Below are 23377 nucleotides of genomic sequence, written 5' to 3' on the forward strand. Positions count from 1 at the left end.
GTTAAAGGCTTTATTACAGCTTCAACCATCTCCAAACTTGTCTAACAATATTAAAGCTTCTAATAGAATAGCTATGCCTGAAGGCAGAACTTGGTGCTGCTCAACCAAAGGAGTCCTCCTTGAAGTATATACAAGGGATAGATGCCGCTGAAGAGAAAACACATCTGCCAACTCTTTTTGCCCTGCTGAAGTATACAGAAATACGGAAATTTATTCAACTAGGTGGTGAAGAGGCTAGTATATGTAGTGCCCACTCCTGGATAAAGCTGACCAAAAAGTTCTTCCTATCAGCTGAAATGTAGTTGAGGGTGTCTACCCATGCCCAGGAAGTGAATGATTGTAATGTATTTCAGCTGGTTTAAAAGCAATATGGACAAAAGGTTAAACTTGGAGAACAGAGAGTTAAATAAAGGCAAGTACCAGTCCAGGCAGAAGCATCTTAACAGGACAGAGGAAACCATACCATTCATCAGATAATTTAACATGTGTACACTTTATTTAAGGATAGCAAGAACAGAATAATAATCAGGGCAAAATGCATAACACTCTGTGATCATGTTAACTTCTGAACCCTTTTTGCTGTCCTATAAAAAGGACATCACAGGAACAACAAATAGGGGTTTTCATAACTTTTATTTCCAGTGAAGTCAGTGAAAGGAAGGGGCAACCCCCCCCCCCAATGCGTCTTTGCAGTGTACATGTTGATTACTGTTCCCTTGCCTCAGTTCTTTTTTTTTCTTTCCTTTTCCTTTCTAACTCCTTTACAGGGCCTGGATGGTACTTTACCTATTGTTAGCTGTCCCCAAAAAGACTTCAAGGCACTAGATTACGGATTCTGTCAGCCGGGTGAACATATATAACACAACAGATTGCTATACATAGTTACAATTTTACAGGACCCATTACTTAGAGGGATTTTGTTTGTGGCTGTTTTTGTGTTGAGTTGTACATATAACCGCTACCTGTCAGAACCAGTCACAGAGATGCTGTAGCAGATCATCATGCAAACAAATAAAAGATCTCTGTAATGTAGCACCCTTGCCTGTGGTGCTGGAAGATGAGAGGTCTATGTGATGTTGATTCTATTCTCACACAAGGTACTTGGATGAATTTTTTAATAGTGATTGTGCTATATAAAGGGAATGCTGTACTTCTGTGTGTGTCATCCTTCAAATGAGATGTTAAGCCAAGGTCTCACATGCCTGAGTGGGAAGCAGTGGTGGATGCAGAAGATCCCAAGGCACTTACAGAAAAGAGTATAAGTTATCCATTGCCTTGGTCAAATTTCCCTTTTTCGGTATGAATACTACCTCAGCTGTCCCCTGAAGAGAGTATGCTGGCCTAGTCGACAAACAGTAAATGAATGTATCTATATATGTTTCACTGATAACAGCACACTGCTTAATTAAAGGTAAGGAAACAGAGGTGTATCTTGCAGTGAGAAACTGAATGTAAAACCAGCATAATTGTTTTTCCTCAGAAATAATGTCTGTATATTTTTTCCTCACAATCAAATCCAAAGGAAAAATGCTTTGCTGCATTCAGTTAAAATCAGTTTCTTTTCTCTCTTTTTTATCAAGAGCACAATACAGTTACTCAGGTTTCTCACAGCCACTTCAAAATGCTGTCAGACAAGCATGATCCTCTGTTACTCAGAAAGTGAGAAGCAGCAACCGAATATAAGCAAATGGAGTACTCCTCTTTATAAATATGATTTGGCACAATGCTTACAAGCAGACATTATTTCACTTGGGAAGTCCTAAAGGCTGTACTAATTATAATGGACAAATGGATTTATGATAAACTTGGAGGAAACAACATACAGTACTATGGTCATGATTTTTTTTATACAAGCACTACCTTCTGATCACCAACAGCAAGAAATAATAGACAAACACGGGCAAGATGAACATTTCACTTGACTGCAAATAACATTTGATGATAAATCTGCATGCAGATATAGACACACACACAGTCTTACTCTGCAAAAGGATTATCTGACTATTTTACAAGATTAAAATTATCATTTGGTACAGTATTTGCACGTGGATGTTATAGTACTGTGGAACACTTTAGTATCTGGAAATTGTATTAATTCTACTGTACAAATAAAAAATCATCAAGGGGAAGCAGCATCCAACATTATGGTGCTAATTCTTTGATTAGCACTATACCCTGATATGGAGGAATGAAAATCAACAAATAAACTAAGAGGAATATCTAACTTTATTTTACATGACTGCAAACAGAATTTGGATGTAGCAGCTGGCATATCTTGCTTTGCAATTCACTTTTATTATTAAAAACATTTAATGAAGAAAAAGGATGATGTTGGAGCAGTGATATACACTAGTATCATTATCTGCCAGCGAAATACAAGTAACCAAATGCTGACAAAAGAAATATTTCACTTTGATTACAAATATAATTGGTGAAATGCATACAACCAAGCAAACCACAGCATGGGGGGGCAAAATACAGAATCTGAAAGCTACATTAATTCTACTTCACAAGTGCACATACAAACAACAATCATTGGGAATAAACATACAACTTTATAGTCCTGAATCTTTGACAAATGCTATTCTCCAACACATGACAAAAACAATAGGCAAATACAGGCAAGAATACTTCACTTTATGTTCCATGACTTCGGATTCATAATGGGTGACATGCTATTTTAAAACCATCTTCTACTCGACCTCTACCATTTTTTATTTTTAAACTGTAGCAAGCAGTTGCTAAAGTTTATACCCTGCCTGCATGGAGCACTACAGCTGTCAAGTTTTAGTTTAAAAAAATAAAACATGTCTTCTTTTTAAACTGTAGCGAACTGCTTGCTACAAAAATGTGTCAACCAATTACTACAATTTATATTCTGCCTGCATCGAGCATCACACTGTTCAGGCTTTAATTTTTTTTTTTTCTTTAAACTTTTAATCTGTAGCAAACTACAGTTTAGACCACAGATTGAGCACTACATTGCTCAGAAATAACAGCAAATGCAATACCATACAATTTCAAAAGTTGGTACTGCATTAAAAAGACATCGGAATTAGCTGATCATGCCCTCCCAATATTTGCATCCAAGGCAGTTGCCCCTCTCACCCCACCCTAGTTATGTTACTGTGCACTGCTTCACTGCCTCCTCCATTATACGCCAAAAAACTAACATTACTGAAGCCAACACCCTACACACAGGTTGCAGGAAATCAGACCATAATAAGAACATGCGTCTTACTATACCACTATCATCTCTATCCATCCTCAACTCCTTTTTCCCATTTTGGTCAGTGTGTCACTTCAGTAGTGACAATCATCTAGAGCCAAGGTTTACACCGCCAAGTGGCTAACCCTGCAGCGGTAATTCATTCATACCACTCACTCACACATTCTTAACTACGGCCAATTTAGAGTGTCCAATCCACTTACTGCATGCCTTTGGAATATGAGAGGAAACCGGAGCACCCGGAGGAAACTCACGTGACCACAGGGAGGACATGCAGACACTCCAGCCCAGAATGGAACCAGAGAGCCTGTTGCTGTGAGATAACAACACTAACAGCTGCACCACACCACTGCCACCTATCAGATATAAAAGAGCTAGTTAGTGAACCAGTCTAGAAGGGGTGGACTGAACACTAGGTGGTGTTTTTGTGTGTTGTACAGCTTCTTGATGGGGTATTAGGTAAGCTTTAGGATGTCTTCTGGTCAAAGCTGCTGCATAAAAAAGTCATCTGGTCGAAGCAGCTGCATAAAAAACAAATAGTACAGTCAGCAACACTACAACGCTGCTGTGGGAAATATAGTAAACCTCAAAGCACCATCAAATTACAACAGGATTAAAAGTTTTGAAGTATCAGTACATTATCGTGCAATCTACTAATTTGGACAGGAACGTGACAAGGTCAGTACAGGAAAGAAAAAGGGGAAATTAAAATTGGCTATGAATAGAAAAATCACTTAATTAGCAGTGAAGAATTTACAAAAAGTAACGCACAGTAAAAATAGAGCAAAGATGTTGCTTAGTTTCAAACAAAGTAAAATCTAATGCATGTAAGCTAAAAACAATAGACATTTCTTTTGGCAGCATATTTTTTTAACAACAATGTATTACACTAAACTGCATAACATAATGATCTTTCTAATAATAAAGGTGCTCAAAACACAGGATATGAAATGCAATTTGACCTCTCAAAAACTATTAAAAGGAAGTTTTAGCCTTCCATGAACAGAAAAAGCCCTAGAATCTTTGCACGAGATATGCAAACAAGCAGCAAAGTACAGTTGTGTACACTTACCATAAATGTAGATGTTCAAGTGCATTCACTGTTGCAGTCATTACATTTAAGGGTAATCAAGGGTAATCTGCAGGCAGGTTGCCCTCAGTCGGCCTGAATTACAAAGACTTGGGTCCTGCGTCGGTTGCTGTCTCCTCTTCCATGATGTCAGGTCGTCAGGGGTATAAAATATGCAGCCGACGCCATTTTCTTTAGTTTTTCTTGCCCCCAAAAAGGTAGCAATATTATATATATATATATATAAATCTATATACATGCATCAATATAAACTTTACCTTCATCTACAAGCAAATACACCACATAGGTTGTAGAAGACAGAGAAGGAAAGTTAAACTGTAGAATGACAGGGGGATGGCAGGAGGGTAACCTGGACTGCAACAGTGAATACACTCGAACATCTACATCTATGGTAAGTGTACACAACTGTACTATGTTCTTTGTGTTTCACTGTTGCAGTCATTACATTTGGGTAGAATCCCAAAGCTATGGTTGGGAGGCTGGAGCTAAACAGCATTAGGTGCCGCTATAAGGCCCCGCAGCACTGAAGTGGCAAAGCCTGCCCTGGACTTAAGAGTAGAGAGGCAAATGGTAATGCTTTGTAAAGGTGTGAACTGAACTCCAAGTAGCAGCCTCTAGAATGTCTTTGGTTGGTACCCCTCTGAGAAAGGCTGCAGAAATAGCTGCAGCTCTGGTGGAATGAGACCTAATGCCTTGGGCACAGGTTTACCATGGTGTGAGTAGCAGAAATGGATGCAGTGGCTTATCCACTTTGAAACTGTCTGCTTTGAGATAGCCTTTCCTTCTGATTCTGCAGCATATGACACTAGTAATTGCTCAGTTTTTCTTAGAACTTTTGTCAAGTAGAATCTTAGCTGCCTGTGTGCATCCAAGGAATACAGAATTCTCTCCACTTTGTTCTGCGGATTTGGAAAAAAGTTGGCAGATGAATTGTTTGGTTAAGAGCCACACTGGAAACCACCTTGGGCATAAAAGTAGGATTTATCCTTAGAGACACCCTGTCTGGGAAAAATATGATAAAAGCCTCTACAGCTATGAGGGCCTGTAGCTCTGTAACCCTTCTTGCTGAAGTAATTGCTAGTAGCAGGGATGTCTTCCATGATAAGAACTTTATATCAGCGGTAGCGGCTGGTTCAAATGGAGGCAGGGTGAGCTTTTCCAACACATAATTGAGGTCCCATGCAGGTAATGGTGATCTTCTAGGAGGCCTTAGGTTTTTGACTCCTCTAAGATACTACTTTAGTAAGGGATGAGAAAAGATTGGTGGCTCTGTATTGTAATGAGACGAAATGGCAGAGGCATGGATTTCAATTGATGAGAGAGATAGGCCTTTGTCAAGCATCTCAGTTAAGTATTGTAATATATGAGGAATATGTGGTTCTGCTGTAACAGTTCTTTGTGCTTGATTCCAAGCACAAAATCTCTTCCATTTGTCAGCATAACATTTTCTAGTACTAGGCCTTCTGGCTTCCAAAATGACATGCATCACAGCTTTAGTGAGAGGTGTCATTGGTATGATTACATGATTATCCATGCTGCCAGGTTCAGAGTCTGTAGTTGATTGTGCAGGAACTGATTGCTTTGCTAGGACAGTAGTTGTGGTCTTTGAGGCAAGGTCCAAGCTGGGTATTGAGACAAGTTCCTTAGGATTGGGTACCAGTATTGACGGGGCCAGTCCGGGGCAATTAATATCATCTTTGGCTTCTCTTGTCTGACTTTTAGGAGGACCTTGGGTAGAAGAGGTAGAGGAGGAAAGGCATAAACTGATAGGTTTTTCCAACTGAAAGACAGGGCGTCCACTTTCCATGCTTGTCTGTGATAAGTCCTTGTGCAGAATCTTTTCAGCTGATAATTTTGAGGAGAGGCAAATAGATCTATGTCTGGGCTCCCCCATTTCTCTGTTATCATGCTGAATACTTGTGGATTTAGTTTCCACTCATGAGGATCCATAAGGTTTCTGCTTAAATCATCTGCCAGAGTGTTCTGTTTTCCTGGCAGGAATTGAGCTTGAAGATTTATCTGCTAGGTCAAAGCTGTGTCCCACAGTTCCATGGTTAATCTGCAAAGGGGGTATGAGTGTGTGCCCCCTTGCTTGTTTATATACCACATGAATGTGGTGTTGTCCATCTTTATCAGTAGTTGTCCTGGATGAAGAATGTCCCTGAATGTTGTTAGGGCATTTTGAATGGCTAGCATCTCTTTCTGGTTGATATGCAGATGCATTTGGTTTGGTGCCCATATGCCCTGAATGCATCTTCCTGCCATGTGGGCCCACCAGGCATAATCTGATGCATCTGTTGTTTAGATTTGGCTGGCAGGGGGTGGAGTGAAGGGCCGTCCCATGTTCTTGTGACAGGCCTTTGCCCACCAAAGAAACTCCTGTTACAAGCAGGGGATGAGAGGAATCATTGTTTCCAGACTGTGTGAATGCTGACTCCATAAACCTTTTAGGTACCATTGAAGTTTCCTCATATGCAGTCTTGCGTATGGAATTAGTAGGATACAGAATGCCATGAAGCCCAGAACCTGCAGAATGTGTCTTGCAGAAGACTGGGTTTTTGTTGCCATCAGTTTGAAGTAAGTAGTCAGTTGCCTTTGTTTGTCTGGCGTGAGGTACGCCATCTGGACAGTTGTATGCAAGCTAGCACCCAGGAATGTTATCTTTTGAGAGGGTACCAGTTGTGATTTATTTTCATTTATTGTATACCCTATGCATGCTAGAAGCCTTTTCACAAACGCCAGGTGTTGTAGAAGAGTGTCCTTGTTCTCCGCTTGAATGATACAGTCGTCCAAATAAGGATATATTTGAATACTTCTTTGTCTGCAAAATGCAATTACTGGTGCCAGGCACTTTGTAAAGACCCTGGACACAGTAGATAAGCCAAAGGGCAGTGCAGAGAATTGGTAATGCAGTAAGCCAGCCTTGAATCTGAGGTATCTTCTGCACGACTGTCTGTCTTATTGGGACATGCAGGTATGCCTCTTTTAAATCTAAAGTCACCAGCCAAGCATTCTTGCCCAGCATGGGCAGAAGTTGTTACAAAGTGAGCATTTTGAATTTTGGAATGTCCGGGTATGTGTTCAAAATCGATAAATCCAGTATTGGCTGCCAGGCCTTGTCCTTTCTGGGTACCAAGAACAGTCTTGAGTAAAAACCTTGTCCTTTTTCCTGTTCTGGTACCATCTGAATGGCCCCCATTATCCATGAGGGACGTAACCTGTTTCTGTGCCTCTGCCTATTGTTTTTTTTGGCAGGTCTGGCCAACCATTTGTCATTGGCAGAGTGTGGAAATGGAATCTGTATCCCTGTGTTACGATGCTCAGTACCCACTTGTCCTGGGTTATTAACTGCCAATTTTGAGCAAAAAGTGCTAATTTTCCCCCTATGGGTGCTGCCAAAAGATAAGTGCTTGGTGTAGGCAGAGAGAAGTCATTGGGATTGTTTTCTGTAGGTTTGCGCTTTATCTCCTCCAGATTTGGAGGTGGATGCACCCCATTGCTTTGACCTGTATGAAACTTGAGGCTGGTACCTGGAACCCTTAGGGCATCTGGATTTGCCCCTTTGAGCTCTGTCTGACACGGGAAAGGACCAATTTTTTGTAGGTCAGTGTCTACTGAATCTAGGTGGCTGCACTTGTAAGAAATCTTTAACAGTTTGCACAGACTTAGCTTTGTCTTTCATGTTCTTTAAAACCTCTTCTGCCTTAATACCAAAAAGAGAATCATGCTGTAAAGGTGCATCTAGTAATTTAGCTTTAACATGATCAGGCAAGTTTTGTTCCTTTTACCAGGCATGCCTCCTAATCACAGATCCAGTACCTGCGGCCCTGCAGGTGGCCTCTAAAGAATCAAAACCACATTGCAAAGTATGCTTTCCAACTTGTTCAGCTGCATGCAATAATTCCTGCAATTCCTTATTTTCTGCACATTCTGAAATCAACATAATTTTGTTTCAGCAATCCCATAACATGTTGTTGGCACTTAAGCATATGAAAGACAGTTTAACACCCTGATTGCTAAGGTTGCAGATGTATAAACCTTTTTTCCCCATCTGTCCAGTGCCCTGGAATCTCTGTCGGAGGGGGTAGGGTTTTTTGCTGTTGAGGCCTTAACTCCCTTAGGACCCTGTGACATAGTTTCAGGATCAGCAGCAGGGTTTCTAAATAAAAATTTATGATAGTCAGGGACCCTGTAATACCTGTCAGGCTTACTGGGAGCAGGAGGTAAAGAGTCAGGGGTCAGGCTTGACTCTGAAAAAACATCATCCGCAATGTCTAACACTGGGGAAATGACTAAAGGCTTGTGCTGTGGGAAAAGGAGGAAATCCCTGAGCCTATTTTTTGATTCTGAGAAGTCTCGACTCTCCCAGTGAAAATGCTCCCTCAAAGTATGCAAGGTTTCTCCAAATGAATAATCCTCAGGAGGAGATGCAGATGGAATAGACTCCTCAGCATCAGAATCCTCATAGGGAGGTAAAGATAATTCCTGATCAGAAGAGGAATCGGAAGAAATAGAAACCTGATCTGAAGATTCATAGTCAGTGTCTTGCCTAGGCCTCTTATCTGGAGGGAGATGGGTACCCCTGATCTAGGTAATAAGGTCTTCAGCCATTTTGATCATCTGTTTTTTAGACATAGAGGCATGTGCACTTGGCTCAGGCATCAGTTTTTTAGTTTTAGAAGGTGTCTTTGCCTTTGGTTTTGCAGCTTTCGTCGGTTTGATGTAAAAATGTTAAGGTCTGAAAACACCCTCAGAAGCCGGTGCCTGTTCAGCAGCTCCGGACCCATCTGAGGTAGATATATCCATCGGTCCAATACCTTGAGTATCTTGTGACATGCCTGACTCCACATGGGTGTCGGTAGAGGCTTGCATCTCAAAGATAGTGGGTATCAGAGGCTGCAAAAGTGCCTCACTGAGTACTGGCTACTGGCTTAGGAGAAGCTTTGTTGTCGGTTTTGGATCTCTGCTGCCTTTCTCTGTCCTTTCCTTTGCGTTTTTTATGTACTCCGGTAGTCGGACTGCTATCCGACGACATCTCTGGGTAATTAAATCTGTTTACAAAATACTCAGATGCAAAAAATATACCGATGCTTAATAGTGCGTTGGTTAAATCTAGCAGAAAACTGACAGCCAGGCACGTTGTGGTCAGGGCCTAGGCAAGGAATACAGTATAAATGGAAATCCTTACGAGGTATTTGTTTCCCACAAGGAATATAATTATTAACTTTTTCTGACATCAGTAAAAAGCAAGAAAAATGTTTCCCCAGTGGGGTACTTAGCTTTATTGAAGACTTCGGTACTGAACCTCAAACACGAATATTTCAGTAGTCGGCCGACCGGCACTTGCGAAATGCTTTACTTCGGGCACCGTGCGGCAAGAAAGACTAAAGAAAATGGCGTCAGCTGCATGTTTTACACCCCTGACGACCTGACGTCATGAAAGAGGAGAAAGCAACTGACGCAGGACCCAAGACTTTGGAATTCAGGCCAACTGAGGGCAACCTCCCAGCAGATTACCCTTAAATGTAATGACTGCAACAGTGAAACACGAAGAACATCATGATGACTCCTCATCTATGTGACAAAGATAATAAAGAGAAAAAAAGTTGCATTTATTACAAATAAACGCCAATAAACAATGCTTAAAAATTAATCAGACTTCACAAAAGACAAACATCACCTTAAATGCTTACTTTATATTAACAATTGGAATGTACGGTACGGTAAAGTAGGAATTCAAGAGAAAAAAAAAACAGAAATGGGATGGAGTAAATTGAGTGTGCTTGCCCTTGCATTCAAAGAGCAAGCTATGTACTTTAATATAGAAAATAGTAAAACGTGTGAGGGTTACCATGCTTTCTAGGCTTTACTGCACCAGAAATGCAGTAAAAATAAAGATAACAGCAGTGAGAAAAAAAGAAGTTATGTTCTTACTGTAAAGTTCCATCTGTGTTGTTGATCTTCATTCATTCATTACTGATGGGTGTCTGTTCCATCCTCGGAACCAGGTCAGCCTTATAACAAGCTCTTGCCAGCCAAACAACTCTCGAGCTAAGCTTACTTATAGTGCCCCTCTCCCTGTTACCTCAGATCGAGTTTGCCTGTAAGAAAGAAAGTGGAGGCTTTTTCTGAGCAAGTTCCCTAATATGGGATTTGGACCAAATCCAAACCTCCGGGAGTCTTTCTGAGGGTGAAGGAAGGTGGGACGTAATGAATGAAGAGCAACAACATAGATGAAACATTATGGTAAGAATATAACTTCTTTATGTGATGTTGTTAATCTTCACTCATTCCTTACTGATGGGACAGAGTCCCTAGCAACTTTATGTCTTGGGAGGCCCTATGGAAGGATGTTCCTAAGTACCATTGAACCAAAAGATGCTCTCCCCCCGGAGATCAAATCCAATTTGTAATGAGTGATAAAAGTATGAGGGGTAGCCAAAGTTGCAGCTGCACAGATATCATCTGTGGAAGCCCTTGAATGAAAGGCAACAGAAGTTGCCACCGATCTGGTTGATTGTGCTTTGACCTTACCCGCTAGAGAAATTTTATTATGTTGGTAGGTAAAGCATATATAATTTCTCAACCATTTAGATAACGTTACCTTAGAAATGGAATTTCCCAAATTTGTTCCTGAGTAGGATACGAATAACTGGTTGGATTTACGTAGTGATTTAGTTCTGCCTAATTAGAACCATCTATGTACATCCAGTAAATGAAGGCAGTATTCTCCTTTATTTGAGAAATTTGGAAAGAAGACTAGCAGATCAACTGTTTGATTAATAGTCAATTCCGAAATAACTTTTGGCAGAAAGGAAGGATTAGTGCGGAGTGATACTCTGTCCATATGAAAGACCATGTAAGGGTGTTTTATGCACAAGACTTGAAATTCGTCTTGCTGAGGTGATGGCTACCAAGAATAGGGACTTCCAGGATAAAAATTATATATCACAAGTGGCAGCAGGTTTGAAAGGAGATAGAGTCAAGGATTGCAGAACTAATGTCAAACTCCAAGGTTCGACTGGTTCTTTGAAGGGTGGTCTGATGTGTGAGACCTCTTTCAAAAAGGTTTTACAGAAGCGATATGAAATTTAAGAAGAGTCTTGGAATCCATTGTGGAAATCTGAGCTAGCAGCCAGATGTACTCGAATAGTGGAGGCTGCCGCTCCCAAATGAAGAAGGCTCGACAAATACTCCAGTACAGCACTAACTGGAGCTGAGCAGGGGTTTAGTTCTTTCTGTCGAGACCAAATAAAGAATCTCTTCCACTTGTTGAGACAGATTTTCCTGCTGGATGGCTTGTGTGAAGCCAAAAGAATGTTATGTACAGGGGAGGAAAGGTCATTCTGCCTGACAATTACTGTAAGTGGAGAAAGCAAGCTGTCAGCTTGAGACTCTATATGTTTGGATGTAGCAACCCCTGTGGGTGTGACAGTAATTCCAGAGTTGGAACCAGAATCCATGGCTGATGTACTAGGTGAGGCCAAAAAAAAAAGGAAAACAAACTTGTCTGGGCCAAAAGGGTGCAATGAGGATTACTCTGCTTCTCAACCAGAGGGCCCTCTTTATAAAATGTGGAATCAGAGGAAAGGGAGGGAAAGCATAAAGTCCCGTGGGCCAATTGTGTATTAGAGCGCCCCTCGGGGACTCCCCCTGCGGGGGGATGAGGGCAAAGTAGTTGCTGCATTTGTGGTTCATTGGAGAGGTGAATAGGTCGCAGCAAGGCTGGCCTCAGTGGTTGAAAACCTTCACCGCTATGTTTGGATTGAGGGACCACTCGTGAGGCAGAAGACTGCATCTGCTCAGTTTGTCCGTGATCACACTGGAATCCCCGGGAATGTGCATTGCTATGAGTAAGTGGTTGGAAGCTATCACCCATTGCCAAATTCTCATGGCCTCTTGACACAACAGGTAGGACTTGGTTCCCCCTTGTTTGTTGATATACCAGAGGGGAGGACAGGATGGAATGCTTGCAACACTAGAAGTACTGCCCTCAGTTTTAGAACACTGATATACAGATTGGCCTCCACTGGTGACCAAGTACCTTGGACAGTCTGTCCCTGGAAGTGTCCCCACCCAGTCAGAGAAGCGTCTGTAGTCACTCTGGCCTTGGGATGGGAGGGGGAGAAAGGACGACTCCATAGGGCTTTGTCTGGCTTCATCCACCAAAGTAAATCTTGTTTGCATCGATTCGTTATGCAGATCTGGAAGGGCAACAGATGAATCAAAGGGGACCACTGCACTAGTAGAAGCCACTGCAGTAATTTCCTGTGTTGTCTTGCCAGCAGAGCTATTGCTATTGATGCTGCCATTGATCCGAGTAGTTGGAGGACTGCCCGAGCTGACTGCCCCTATGAATTCCAAAGTTTGACTTAGATTTCTCCTCATTTATGGAGGTCCCGAAGGAATTTGCTAGGTTTAGGGTGTAATGTAGGGCTGCAACCAGAAGACGCTTGGTGGGGCCATTAAATCTACATTCAGAAACACCCAGAATTCTTGCAGTCTCAAGTGAGCTGTTACCACTGCCATGCATTTGGTGAACACCTTGAGGGCTATAGAGAGACCAAAGGGCAGCACTCAAAATTAGTAGCGATTGGCTCCCAGCCAGAAGTGGAGGAATCCTCTGGAGCATTTGTCATTTTTATGTGGTAATATGCATCCTGAAGTTCTACTGAGCACATCCAATCGACTTTCTCCAGGAGGGGTAGGATAGACTGAACCATGACCATCCAGAAATTTGTTTAGTATGTTGAGGTTCAAGATTGGCCTCCAGTCCCCTTGTCTTTTTTGGCACTAAAAAGAACCTCAAGTAAAATCCTATTTGGTCTGGTGGGACTGCTTGGATGAATCTTTTTTTGAAGCAACTTTTGTATTTCTTGAGCTGCTGCTTCCCTTTGACTGGGTGGAACATCAGGAATGTACCTTACTGGCCTTGGGTAAATATTGAAGGGTATGTGGTAACCTCTGGCAATTATTTTTTGTACCCAAGAATCTGTGGTTATCATTCGCCAGGCAAAGTGGTGCAGAGAGAAAAGGCTGCTTTCAGAGGTAAGCAATCAGGCTGCTCTTTAGGAGAGCTGGTAGGGCTGTCCAGAGAAAGAATCGCTGGATCCTTGATTATCGAGATTGTCGAGCACGAAAAGCCTGCAAGAATACGGACTCCTCAGAGGTGAGGTTGGTGGGCTTACAGCCTCCCTACTGTTTTAAAATTTCCAGTAGGTCTCCGAAGGAGACATCCTCAAGAGGCGACCGTGGGGACCCCTCCCCTTCATTGTAGTCCATACCTTTAGTGAGGGACTCTTCGGGGGAGTCCATGTGCTTCCTCTTGCACGATCTCTTATGTGATACCCCCTCAGCAGGGAGATCCGAAGAGGACTCTGAAGACAGGGTGCCCGGTGGTAGGGTATCTTGAGGCTCTTGTGCTCGACATCCCAATGTGGTGGACTGTAAGCTGGGGTATATATGGTACTCAGATGCCAAGGGAACCATATGTGTGCCTGTGGAGGCAAGGGCCCTCTCCATTACCTGGAAAGCTGGCCCACACAAAGAGGGATGGGTGCTCCGAACCGAGAACTAGCACCTCGGGATCACCGTCACACCCCACTCTGATGATCCCACTCCCAGGGAAGGAGCCCCAAGAGGACTTAGTACTACCAAGACAACTGGGAACCGTAGTGGACGGCGCCATAGAAAAAATATGTGCCGTACTAAGGGTCACAGTGCCGACAGCCCAGTCACGGTCACAAGGATGGCTCGCCTCTGAATTAGTTGATGGCCAAAGGGTTGGCTCTGGAGCCACGGTGAGGTCTACCTGTGGAACCGTAGAAGCTAGAACTGGGATATGTGTCTGTGGCAGGGGCTTTGATACCTGCAAGGAGGAGTATATGCTAGAGATTGTGGAGAAAAACCCTCGGCTCCAGGTGGAAGGGAGGGTTTGTAGGGGTTGTGATTCCTCTGGCCACCAGAAACTGATACACAAGTCTGACCACGTCAAATTCCGAGAGGCTCCTGGAGGAGCAGGGTGATATCCCCGATGGAGAGTCAGGCCATTTCAAGAAGGGGGTGCATAGTTGCCCAAAAAAAGGGATCTAACTTGTAGGAATATCGGATCCAAGGGACTGTTTCTCCTTTTGACACCGTGGTCTCAAGACTAGTAAGATGTATAGGGAGGCGGGAAGTGACCGGAGTTGGGAGTACTATTTTTGGTGCCGAAAGGGAGATCGGAGCTGAAGCAGTAACAAAGACATGGAAAGTACAATGGTCATTATCGGTACCATGACTGGTGCTTGAGAAAATGTTACCAAGAACGGTACTGAGCTGGATCGATGAGGTCCTGGAACTGAGGACGGCACCATGGAAGGGGGTTGAGGCCCTGATGCTGAGGATGTTGGTGGCAATTTCAGAATTCTTGCCTTCAATTCTGAAGATTTTGAGTCAGTGCCATGAGGGGAAGAAGAAATAGAATCTCTCCTTCATTTCTGTTCCTTCTTAGGAGGGGGTGAGCCCTCCGACCCAGAAATAGCCTCTGAAAAAGGAGATTTTAGAAAACCCTTGAGAATTAACTTATTTTTCCTCTCATTTAAAGTATGGGCACTAAATCCTTTACAAATGTCACATGGTGGTTGTACAGATAAGTGCAGAACACCCAGGCAGTAAACGCAAGAGAGATGGGTGTCCGAGTTTGGCATCTTATGACCACACTGGTCGCATTGTTTGAATCCTTTTGTTCCCTTCTTTTCAGACATAGCGTATCAACACTATCCAAAGTAGTGTAGCAGTAAACAAGTTAAACACACACTCTAACTAGATGAAAAAGGGAAAGGGAATACCAACAGTGGTATCCAGAATTACCTCAGAGGGTAGGAAAATAGAGGGAGGAAAGGCCTGTACCAGCAATGGTACTAAGAGTACCAAAATTGGTAAGAAAAAGGGAAAGAGGCACTCGAACAGGTGTGGAAACTTTAACGACTAATACTACAAAGAAAAGATTATAGATTGAGAAGAAAAAACTGTAAAAAGGGTTTTAATAACAAAAGAATTCTAAATCACTTAGTGGAGAGCTGGCTCGACATGTCTTGATATCTTTGTGGCAAATGAGGTCTGAGGTAACAGAGAGTGGGGCACTATGGGTAAGCTTAGCTTGAGAGTTTTTTTGGCTGGTGCGAGCTTGTTATAAGGCCGACTCGGTTCCAAGGACAGAACAGATACCCATCAGTAAGGAATGAAGATTAACAACATCAGATCAGCAATTAATCCTGAAAGACAGTAAGGTCCTGAAATACATAAAGCTTTCATGCACCAAATCCCAGTACACCATCGGAGGCATTACAAAAGTAATAGACAAGTTCCTAAGCTATGCATAAGGTACAAATCTACCAGCATAAAGGTCAAAAAACAGGCATGGATAAGTGAATGACTCCTAACAGAAAGTATTCTATATTTTTAATTATGGGAATAAAAAAAGAAGTGCATACATTTTAAAACAGCACAGGGAATGTTTTGTGACCATCAAAATTAGTCCTTGAACAGACTACAAGTGGCCTGTATTACTTTAAAATTAGGCTTGCCCTTGCATACTATGGAGGCATACAGGGATAAAGCCCTGAGAAATGCTTATGCAACCAGAGTTTAATTAACGGCACAGACGTTTGTAACAGCTTGCAAGAAGAGTGTGCATGTGCATCCTGTGTGTGTGTCGGAGTGGAGGGGGGTAGGCTGTGAGTTGTAGCAGTCCTTGGGAGGAAGGCAGCAGGCCCATGACCTGGGGGAGTGCATGTGGCTGTAGTCTTCATCAAACAAATGCACAGCAACATGTAGGGGAAGGTGGGTCTCCCTTGGCAATATGGGTCACACAGCAGCATGCACTTGAGTAGGGGAAGGTGTTGTGTCTCCCCTGGAAATGTGGGCTTTACATCCCTTACCTAGGTGAATGGTTAAGCCAAATAGCAAATGTTCTCATTGCTGGGATGCTGATCTAACAGCTGCCTAAATTATGCCCTCCCCCTCAGATAGCTCTGAAAAATAAACTTCAGTCCAGCTGGGAAGTCTTGGCAGTCACAGGTGCTAGGGCAAAAAGTAGAAGAAAAAAATGTTTTTTGTGAGATACAGCAGTTTTAATAAAGGGAGCTACCTGGGAACATGCTGAAAGCATGCTAAGGTATAAAACTCCCATACAAGAATTGCAACAAGCAGACGTGAACAAATTTGTGCAGAAAATAAGAGATATTAGGAAGGAATGGTGCACCCAAGGTCTTTGCTGGCTGCTACTCATGAAAGCTAGGAAAAGGTTAGAAGAGAATGATAAGGTGGCAAAAGCTTTGTATACAGTTAGATGACCTTGTCCTGAAAGTAAAGGTACATCAAGAGGTGCTGCATCAAACACTTTCTCCAGAATCCTTACAACAGCCTGCTCCTCAATGTCAAGCAAAACACCTCTAGCAAATGTCCAAATGGACTAACCTAGTCAACAAATACAAATCTCCTTTACAATGGAAGCATGGGGGGAGCAGGTCCAGGAGTCCTTGTACTACTCGCAACTACACCAAGTATCACATGCTTGCTGTTACCAGGCAATACTTCAAAGTTATTCAACAGTCCACTATGGTACAAGGACAAGGCAACTACCTTTAAAACTGCATCAGACAATACAGTGTAATCAATGTAACACTAAACAAAACATTATGGTAATAACTGCAAAACCTGTTATTTAAAAAAAAAATCTTCTGGTGTGCCATAGTGGGGTTTCTGCAACTCATACTGGGGGGAAAAAAAACTCCAGTGTCCCCTGGCACTTTTCTGTAACTTAGTGAATTGACTTAATTAAAGGTCTAGCAGTATTGCTCTCTGTTATGTCTTTTTTAAAACTATAGATGAATTAGAAACTTGTCCCTGTGACAGTCTCTAGCAAAAATAGCTCATCAACCTCTAGATGTACCTAGGCTGCACACTCAGGCTGCTATAATATCTACCCCTGTAACCTCAGTTACACTGCAATACCCATGCCTTCAACAAGTAGGGAGAATGGAGACTTCATCTGAGGTATGCTGACCTATTACATTTTGCCAAGAACTGTTTTTTTGTATATTTAGTCTTCCTTCCAGAATTATCACATAGTTATACATTTTATATACGGTTAATTAAAACACATACAAAAAGCATAATTACTGCTTCCCCAGTTGTGCATCAAGCAGAAACCAGTGCCTTAGTAGTTGGTGAGTTTTAACTAGATGAAGTTTACACTCATGAGCACTTTGATCTACTACAAGTCCTCATGTGCTTGTAGCTCAAGACAAGCTTGTTTGCTGCCACTTGCTTGAAAACTCCTCAAGTCCCACTGGCTCAATCCTACTACTTAGCCCTCCCCTACCAGAGCCCAACTCTAAACGTACAAATACTACCAAGTTCCTAACCAGAGTTCTCGCTCTACAACCCCAAAACTCCACTCCCCCTTCCTAACCCTAAAACTCAACCCTCTTCCCTAAACCTACATTCGCCAGTCACTCCAAAAGCCTAGAGCTCTCCTTCTGCTCTCTAAACCTAAGCCACCATCCTGATTGCTGCCTTAATCTACACTCCCACCTCCCTCACTTAAACCCCTGGTTTGCCAAACCTACCTTGCTCAAACTCTAAAAATGCATATAAATAAGGTGCAGCAGCTGCTTTCTCTAACTCCTAAGTTAGGGCATGAGTGGCAGCCTATATGAGCTGTAAGATGCTTCAGTCTCCAGTTTCAAGACAGGAGTCTCAGAGGGTTTGGGAACCAATTTAACTTGCAATTATTCAACTCAGCGATTGATATCTACTATAGAAATTTATATTTGTGCTTTGGCAGTAATGTGATGTACGAGGTCTTTTCTCTGCGGCTGCATATGTCTGGAGTTACTATACATAACAAGGATACAGGGTGCAACTGCAAAAAAAAGTTATATATTTAAAGTTGAAGTTTGACTTTTACAATAAGCTTTTATCTCTGCATCAATTTTTTTTTCTTTTATACTTTTGTGAAGTATATAAATCCATTTTATTCCCGCCTTTTAGTTCTTGCCTTCATCTTTGATTCATCTGATGTAACTGCCCAACTCTGGTGTAGTTAAACAACTGAATGAGAGTCATACAAGTTAATGCTATATTAAGAAAACACAGGTCTGCATGAAATATACAATTTATGACCTTCAACACTACATAATTTCAGTCAACCACATACTGGGGCTTCCAAACAGAAAAAATAATACAGATATGGGAACCATAGAAATTGATACACTTCCCTCCTGTTAACAAGCCAACTGAGCCTCTCATCTGTAGGCTATTACTTATGCAGAATTGCCTTTAGCTTTTGTATGTTTCTTGTAGATGGGTGTCTCCTTTCCAAGTGAGATTACAGTACATTTTCTGATACCACATGAGGTCAGGAAGATGGGGTGAAGGTTGTATTAGCCCTATTCCATAGAAAAACAAAGACTGAATATTATTACCCGGCCAACACTACCTCACTTTTTATTTCCTGTCTTGGTCCTGGAAGCTGGAGGACATACAAGGTTATCACGTTAATGACATCTGCTATCTCGCAAACAATCTCTAATACCTGACTATATGAAATCAATGGTTTCTGCAAGGTGCATGCATGTGACAAGCTTTTTTACCCACTTTCCTATGAGACTGAAAGGTAGTCCGATGTTCATTTCCTACCTTTCTGGCTTGTTCTGCAAAAAAGATGAATCTACTCTGAATTAGAAGTACTGAAAGTAATGGTGTAAGCACATGCACTACATCTATGAACTAGAAATAAGGTCAAAAACTAAAACAGTCCACCCCTACAACAGATGAGATACTAATAATGGGAAGGGAATACATGCTACAAAAACTGTTTCAGAAAGACAATGGCTGTTGGACTGCAAGGGCTGGCTATCAGGAAATGCAAGAAGAGCACATTTTGGTGGACACTGGATGCCATCACCATTCAGTAATAATATTATATATGAAAGTCTAGCGGGAAGTGAGAGATGCTGACTCTCAGCCACATCACCAGTGAGATCTGAGGTGTGCTCTCTAAGGGACTCCAAAAAAGAATAAAGAGAACAGCATACAATGGCAACAAATTAAGAAATACTTAAATAAAAGAAGAAAAAGACATGATCAATTAAAGATGCTCATTAAGTCCTGGTTTAAAGAGACCTCCTAATTTAACAATCCATTTTTTTTCCATAGTGTTTAACAAATCGTGCCAACCCAATTTGTTCTTCCTGGGTCTCATAATTTTATCAATAACAGTAAAATTAAAATATGCATTTTTATGTGACAGGGTATGCTTATAAAGGGCATTGGTTTCTTTGTGGTGTTTTATCTCACTAAGATGTTCAGATATCCTAAATTGCAAAGGTCTGGAAGTTTGACCTACGTAGAAAGTCTAAGTTAAACTGTAGTTTCTAGTTTTCTAAATCCCTTCCAAACAAGTCACAACTGACAGAAACAGTCTGGTTATACCAGAATAATTGAGGATGGTCCGGTATATTACAGTAGTTGTGAATAAAATTAGGAAACATGACACAATGATTTATTTGCTTTGTTTACATGTATGTACGTGTGGCGGGAGTGCCCTTTTTTGTCCCCACTCTCCATAGCCCCACTATACCATGTTGGGTCACCAAAGATTGGCAGGTCATGATAGAGAGTTCTGACCAAATGTGGACCACTGGGGAAGTTAATAGCAATCCATCTCAGTATCATTGCCAGGAAAGCACTACGGACAAAAGCAACCACAGACATATCAAACAAACTCAGTAAGATGAGACCCTCAGTTGTGAAGGTGCCAAGTACATTGCTTGGGAAAAGCAGAGGACATCTATGAGTAGTTCTAAGGAACAGGCGCAAATGGTTCATAGTTAAAAGGACTTCATCTGCTGAGGTGTTGGGATGACAGGCACTTCTGGAACATGGAACACAAGAACTATGAACCAAGATAAACAACGTGGTTAATAGAGTGATGGAGAAGAATAAACATCTTGGAAATGAAAGAACTGAACTGCAATGGGTCATTCTGCAACAGATAACAATTAGGTGTTCTACTGTGGAAAAAGATCTTGCAGTAGCCGTCACAGTTAATAAAATGGAGTCAAAGCAGGATGTTTAATGGCCATGCATCCATCAACTGAACCACGTCTGAGAAATACCAGTGACAGTGGTACATCTTATTGTTAAAACTAGTGCGTGTATGCTAAATAAAAGTATTCATAAGCATCTCCTTTGACACCTAACATGACTTAAAAAAATACTTTTAACCTTTTTTTAGCCAGAGTTTCTTCTGCACAGCTGAAATGAAGTCTTAGTCCTTCTTTATTTATATAATCTAAATTTGTTCTTAATGCGTGTCCAACGTTCATTTGTTTTGTTCAACTAAACAGCCCACATGGGAATGAATGTTTCAACTTTTGCATCTGAACCTGTTGGCATACAAGATGTTATTGTGAACCATTTCCTTTTGTACATTTAAGCCAGCATCTGCTTCCTTCCCTCCTTTACTTGGCATTGTAACATACAAGAATGCTAATTATGTACTATGTTGATTTCAGCTTTGACAAGGAAAGACACAACTAATAACCTTAAGAATATAGCACTTTCAAAACTGCATACCCTCAGTGTAGATAACACCTGGCAAAAGGGTGTAATGTGGACCAGCAGTTACTGTATTGGCGCCAAATACCCAAATCAGCATTTGAAAGAGCTCTCTGCTGTTTAAGTCTAAATTAAATGGGGGTAATACAAGGTCTTCTCTTCTTGGGGTAACTGATAAGAAAAACACAGTGATATCTGTGAGATCTTATAGCCACCCAAATATGCACAAAGGTACAACAGAACTGGAAGATACTGACTGGAAGGGAATCAAAGATGTTATTTGTTAAAGCAACTAACTAAAGGGTGTGGAAGACTGCTAAAAGCAATAACTGAGAACTTCATGCTTTTCAATGAAAATGCCAGAAAAGGTTCAAGACTCAACTTAACAATTCTAACTTGTTTCTTTGTTAAATCAGGATGTGCAAACTTGCAAAGTACATCTCAAATGGCAGCACAAGGGAGAAAAGCATCATAAATTTTACAAAACACTTCATGAAACTATAGCGGCAATAAAAAAGTCACACTAAACCAAACACAAGAATACAAAAGTAATTAATATTATAATCTTGCACAACATTTAATATACAGCATCTGAAGTTACAGGAGCAAGAATTAAGTAAATAAAATGGACTGGATATATATTAAAAGAAATTATGGAACATATATACAATCTCACACACACACACACACATATGTGTATATATATATATATATATATATATATATATATATATATATATATATATATATATATATGAGACAAACTTAAATACAAACAATTAGACATCAGTTTATTGTATCACCATACTGTACACAATGCTCAGAAAAGAATAATCCATCCATGCACAACCTCCTTTTCCCATTCTTGCACATGGGGCCCACGTGTCACATTAAAAGTGACTATCATCAAGAGCAAATGTTTACACTGCCAGAGAATAATATAAAATAAAAAGATAGTGAGAAGAAAAAAAGGGTGATAAAATATAGAAGGAACTACAGCAGGAATAAGGAAAATGCCATTTAAGTGCATGTATATGTGCGCACACACACAGACACACACACACACCAGTCGTGCAGACAACACAGGGGATCAATAGCAGTGGAAAGACAGTACCAGAATGGCCCGTAATATAGAAGAGTCTTTCCATATATTAAAAAGGGGCTGGGACAGTTATTTCATGCACAAATAAAAAAGTAGAGCCCCATTAGAAAGAAGTAAAGTCAGATAATTCTGCTACAGACTAAACAAGGATCAAATATCAGTGTTTCACCATTTAGCTTCAAGCTTAAATTATTTCACTTCAAGAAATCCGCATTTTAAACATGTAGGACCTTGAAAAGACTTTTCATTTATTATTTATTTGCTTTTGTTTACCAGGATAGTCTGACTGGGCTGACAATTTATTACCTTATCTGCGGAGGCCCAGGGAGAAAAGCTCCATAAATTTTACAATTATAAGATAAAAAAAACAATAGTACAAAAATTATTTGACTGATAATAAATAACATGTACAGTTAGGAAAAACATTAAACAAAAATATTCCTAACAGTTGCATGGAGTGCAGTCGATGCTAGGAAGTGTGTTTTGTGAAGAAAGAAAGTGAAATAGGAAGAGAGTGATACAGGGTGTGAGTTAAGCTCTCAAGAGAAGAGTTGTTTATGATAAGGTAGTTATACTGACAGGCTGGGTCAGTCTGAGAGGAAGAACATAAAAGAAAACTTTAGCCAGGTGTTGTGTACCTTCTTTTCATGAAGAGTTTTACCTGTGTCAAAGGTGAAGCATGTAGCTGAATGAAGATGGCAAAATGATAATTGCCATTTAAGAAAGTTTTACAAAGAGGTGCTCTTAGGTCTCTAAGCAGCTAAATGCATAATTTAGATGAATAACCTTAATGCTGCTGGAGAGCTTAATCTAGCCAGGGTTTCCACGCAAAATAATAGCAACTTGCTGTCATGGGATTTGCTATTTCAAGTTTGTGCACTGTAAAAATCCATACAGAAGTCTAAGAAGAAGGAGGGAGTTAATCAATCTGACATCAGAACCTAGAGTAACATGTGATCTGATACATCAATGGCAGCCCAATGGTCATTTTATATTTGAACGGTCAGGACTCAATACTGACTGTAATGTGGAGAATGAATGGCCGAAAATCAGGGCTTACATATACCAAGTCTCAAACTGCCATTTCTTGGAATATTCCCCTTTGTCAGACATATAGTGAGCTTGGAGTTGGGCTATATAAAGTTTAGTGGGGGGGGGGGGGTCCCCTGCAAGTTAAAAGGGGTAGACTAATGTCTGATATTCATTTTTCTGCCGTTTTTTGGCATTATGGCACTCGACATTATAAACATTTCAGTATGGAACCGTTTAAACAGAAAGATGCTAGAACCTGAGATCCTTCTGTAGTTACTGAGACTTGGTTTCAATGCAATGCGAGCATTCCCTCCAT

The 23377-nt window shown here is 41.1% G+C and overlaps 1 protein-coding gene across 10 annotated transcripts in view; it reads right to left on the reverse strand.

The window, feature by feature from the left end:
- Positions 1–23377, reverse strand: part of DOCK9 (dedicator of cytokinesis 9) — a 2508686-nt gene that overhangs the window by 1507500 nt on the left and 977809 nt on the right. The gene's annotated exons all lie outside the window — the stretch shown is intronic.

Source organism: Protopterus annectens, chromosome 5.part0 (assembly GCF_019279795.1).
Source record: "Protopterus annectens isolate FY-2018-M chromosome 5.part0, PAN1.0, whole genome shotgun sequence".
Lineage (NCBI taxonomy): Eukaryota > Metazoa > Chordata > Ceratodontiformes > Protopteridae > Protopterus > Protopterus annectens.